The sequence below is a fragment of the Prenolepis imparis genome, unplaced genomic scaffold (genome assembly GCF_030444845.1).
Source record: "Prenolepis imparis isolate NDT839.2.m4 unplaced genomic scaffold, iyPreImpa1.0 SCAF_7, whole genome shotgun sequence".
NCBI classification, from domain to species: Eukaryota; Metazoa; Arthropoda; class Insecta; order Hymenoptera; family Formicidae; genus Prenolepis; species Prenolepis imparis.
Window position 1 is genome coordinate 556,505 of NW_028141165.1, and position 5,283 is coordinate 561,787.

The window sequence follows — 5,283 nt, forward strand, 5'->3', positions numbered from 1 at the left end:
CAGATTGCACTTTCAAGTATTTACGATTTAGATTTTTCTCAAGAAAAATCCTTTCGTTTTAAACTTTTTTTATTGGTCCAAAAAAGCGAAAAATTTATGGCAAACGGAATTGGATAGTGATTTATAACTTGGTGCAAAGTTTACAACATGTGTGCAGCAATATAATATTGTATGTCATCTTGAAGCACAATATGATACCTTTTCGAACCTTTTGTCTCAGTTTAGTCTCAATATGGTTTTTGAAGGAAGCTCTCAGAATAGTCAGAATGGTCATCTTATAATTTCCATGTCTTTTGCCCAATTAAAAAAAAACGAATTTGCCTTTAAAAAAATCAGAAAACATAGCAGAAAAAAATGCAATCTAAATTATTTTTTCACAATATATAAATCAGTTTTAAATCAACTTTCTGTTTAATTCTCTTTACTTTTTTTGACTTTTCATTAAGATTTAAGATCTCCGTAATATTTATTTTCATTGTTTAATTTTTTCGTTAATTTAATTTTTTCATTTACTTGAAAAAAATGAATAAAATTTTCTTAAAGAGAAAATATGCCAACGCGATAAGTGATAAAAATGCGTATGGCGCCAGTGCGAAGCGAGTAAGCAACATTGTAGCATATAACAAAGCTTGTTTCCTCATTCAGGAAACGACAATTTGTTCCACAGTGACCACGGGTTGGCTCCAACATAATAGAACTACTCAAGGTCAAGCTTGATGTTCCTCGATAGATCATCCGGCTACCGAACATATCTGTTCTTACGATCACGGTTCGTGTGCGATAAATTTTTTCTTTTTTTTATACGCAGAGCATGAAAGCGGTGAGAAATGATGCGGTAATGTTTTGTCGCCGATCTCGCGCGTCGCGGAACATTCTTGCAAATTATATAATTCGCGAGTGAAAGCAAAACACTGCGCGTTGCACGGCTCAAAATGTCGCACGCGCCAATCTAGACGGTGATAGCGAACAATAAAAGATTCATAAGTACTTTCAAATACTTTCACGATATCCAGTAATACATGTATATGAATATACGCGATAACAATTAAACTTTATTTAAGTAAATGAGTGAACTCAAATGATCGTCCGACTACAAAAATTGATAAAATTATCCAATGCAACTCTTATAATATTTCGAAGCATATATATATTTAATAATATTATTTAAAATAATTTTCATCATTTGATTTCAAAAGCATCGTGTAACTTAAATTTCGCAATTTTTTAAAAGAATTGAATTTCAATTAAATCTTTAAAAGTTTAGAAATGAGAGAAGAATTTTACGTTGAAAATATAATAATGATTATAATAAAATCAAGTATATAACGAATGACATCAACAATTAGAACGATCTGCGAAAGTTCTATTTGAATATAAAATTTGTAGAAAGTTGGTACTTGTTTTCGTTTGTCTTCAATGTCTTTGAAAAGTCTTTTTTTCAATGAAAAATTTCGACTTCTGTCCCAAAAACGAATATACATGCTTGCTCGACCATCCGATGTTGTCCCTGCGTGATTACTTCCTGTCCCCGAAATTGAAATTGTATGTCAAATAAAATGTAAAAGTAATCACCGAGGAGTTGGCAGGAAAACATCCTTCTAATGATCCTAAAGATTCTTTCCATTCTAGAGATTCTTTCGCATCCGCTTCTACACTCGACAGATCGAAATAATCGCCGTACACGCTTATCTTATGGGTAGTCGTTCCACGCTCATTACCGGCAAAATACAACGTAATGATTTCGCGAACGTTTTAATGCACTCCGTTTTAATGAAATCGAAATCATCATCAGCGAGACGTAGCCAGACCGCGCCTAGTTGCATTAGACTTGTCTACAGCAAGGTCGTTCTTTCTCTCCTCGTCATCGTGCAGCTCCTCTCTCTTTTTCGCCCACTGCATGTATCTGTCTCGCGATCGGTCGCTACTTTCATTTCGTCGTCGTCGACTCGGTGTCGCGCGTTCGCGACCGATTATGGTCATATAATTAATTAAATTCCACGTCAGGCAAATTGCAGAACGAAATGTATAATATCGGACTATGGTATGCGCGATATGCCGGATTATTATTCATGCTTTATCGAAATCGCTTGTCTACAAACGCTCGTTTAACTCGACAATGCTGGAGATATTCAGGTCGGAGATAAGTTTTCGAATTTGCACTATAGAAACATAGTACATATCATATTATATCGTATCTATGGCTTGCATGTAAGACACACATGATAGATAAATAAATAAATTTTTATAATTGGAGTCATATAATAAAGAGTCAAATAGGAGAGAGTTTTACGATAAGATCATGGCTCTGCTAAATAATGATTGTGCCTTAAATGACGTCGCAGAAATATTAATATTCGACATTCCTCGCTAACCAGTATGCAATTAAAAAATTCAACGGTGATTATAGAGATTGCGGTGTAATGTTCTTGCGAAAAACTTTTATCCGTCGTCGACGATTATTCCGACGGTTATATCGTTCCTGATCGCGGTGCATCTTCTTCCTAGGGCAACGCGAGATATGCACCTTCGCCTGGAAAAAGCGCAGACCTCGAATGATGACGCATGAAACAGCCTATAACTAAATCATGTAGTTTATCGTGGAATGTCGTTATGGCTTATATACCTTCCACGACCATTGCAAGCTGCTGCACTACTGTCTCCTCCTCCAGGCGATCATAAGCTTCATTTCGCGATGCAGTTTATATCGGGTGGGTTCTCGTGCGTGTATGTACCCATGTTCCGCACCCACACTCACACACACACATATACACGTGATATCGAAACATGAATATGTATGCACGAATACAAAGTTGAACGGAGATACGCGACACGGGACTTATGCAAGTGTGGGTCGACAAGGCCCCCGGGGAACCGTATCGCGCTACTGCAAGCCTGTCCCACTTTCTAATCAAACTGATCCGGCCTCAACTTAATCCTCGTTTTTCAATCTTTTGCCTTTGTACCGGAAGAGGATGCTCTTCCGAAAACATTTAAATATCACTGAGAGAATTTTCTCGTAGAATTTATTCTGAAAATCATGGTAATCGTGGGACAATAGGGTATGGAAAAATTTTTATGAACATTTCTCTGATTAATATTTATCACAATAAAAATAATATCTATCACAATAAAATATAAAACATGTTTGATTAACTTTATTAAACTGCACAGTAAAATTAATCAAACATATTTTATATTTTATTGTAATAGATATTATTATTTTTATTGTGATAAATATTAATCAGAGAAATTCTCATAAAATTCTTTCCATACCATATTGTCCAACAATTACCATGATTTTCAGGGTAAATTTTAAGAGAAAATTCTCTCTGTGTAGAATAAAACATATAATTATCGAAGAGACACTTGATCCTGATTTTATTTGATTGCGCACATATAAAATATTTCATTTCTATATAATTTCAGTTTCATAAAGGACCAATACAAATCTCTTCAGATAATGAAATATTAATTATAATATGTTAAAGTGATATGATTATCTTACAAAAGTATATTTCAATCATTGAATCGTAAAAATAAAAAAAAATTGTTTATGTGCAACGACTCGATAAAATATCTCCTTGTCTCTTTGATCTTGCCTTGGAATAGATGTAAATATAAATATTAATGGAATTGTATTATATTTATTGCATAACACATTTCCAAGGGAAAAAATTAGAAACATTTTTATCTAAATATATCAATTATTAATCGAAAAAACCATTTTACCGAACAGGTTTATCAACGAAAAATTTGTTGCAGGTTATCGTTTTGCTCGGAACAGGTTTTCGTTCGTATTCGCTTTTCTCTCTTTGCTTAAGTATTTTTATCATAGAATGTGAAAAAAGCAGTTATCCGACGTACATGCGGTCACTTTGGCACTTTGGTATTCCTCTCATTTGATCCATCGGCGAAAGGAATTTGCACGAAAGGCACTTTCCAAATGCAGTTATGCCGCGTTTAATTAGAATCTCATAATTGGTTGTTTAGCGTTAAGGAACATGCGGAAAGTTATTATTTGTTTGCTGCAGACACATTCGATCTGTACCTAAAGTATATTAACGTTTATTCCTCTAGTCATTAATATAGAATCTGACGTGTTTAGCCTTATTGATTTATTGCAACTGCTTCGTGTTTTTGAATGCAAAGCTCTCTCTATGTATATATATTTAAAATAAAACGAAACAACAGAAACGGGAGAAATGTTAAAAGATTAATCACGTCTTTTACGCGAGAAAACGAATCGCGAGAAAAGACTAAAGCTGGAAAAAGACGAGAAAAATTCTCTGTGCGGAATTGCACATTTGAATTTACAAAGAGCCTAGGCAATTTCCCGTCGTCAAGAGAGAGGCGCGTGTTCGGCATAAAGATTTTTTTTTTCCAAGTATTTACTCTGTGTCCAGTATGCGAGTCTCGGCGATTACGAACGTGATTCGTTTCTCGTCTATTTCCGTCATTTTATTTCGCATTTTGGCTCCCTTCTAGACATTTGCGTAATTATCGAGAGAAATTACTAGTATATCTATACATCCTTCTAGATTATATCATCGTACAGGTCTTGTAACAAGCCATCTAATTAATAATTTTGCTATTATATAAATTTAATTCGAATGATACTTTCTCGTTACGCCATCAATCAAAATATTTTTTCGCGCTACTAAATTGCAAAGAAAAGAACATTTCTTTCAGCTAGGGATGTATATCATCGAGGTAGGATGACTTTCCGAGTATGTTAATATGCAAGAAAATATGACACTTATTTCCCATCTGTTAACGCGTTGAATCTAATTTTTCTGATAATGTCTTGCCGAGGATTTCGTTCAAGGGCATATTATGCAATATTCGATTTTAACTGTTAACAGTATAACGATCACGCGGTTAGACTCTTTCTTTAAACGTGTTTTTAGACTTCATTTGTGTCATTTCGCACTTTAATATTATCTAGACATGCTAACGGAAACGTGTGTGATTTATATTATTTCGTGGTCTTTATTTTAAAAAAATTTTAATATAATTATTCAAAATAAATAAACATAAATAAACGTTTGCAACTAGAAGACTCGAATGCGGGATTCCATACGTATTTCTTTTCACAATGTCGTCCGTGATCACTGGACGAGAAAGGGTGAGCGTCTCGTTGAACGCAAGGCCGTTACAGATTGCTGTCATGATTTTTTTCTGTTTCTTAACGATATTATTTTTCCCATGTATCTATATAATCAAGTGGCGTTCGCATTTTTGTCGCGCAAAACGGTGACAAGCGGATACTTTATTCATGCGTTT

At 34.4% G+C, this 5,283-nt stretch overlaps 1 protein-coding gene across 3 annotated transcripts in view; it reads left to right on the plus strand.

The window, feature by feature from the left end:
• Positions 1-5,283, plus strand: part of LOC145938345 (uncharacterized) — a 40,622-nt gene that overhangs the window by 13,621 nt on the left and 21,718 nt on the right. The gene's annotated exons all lie outside the window — the stretch shown is intronic.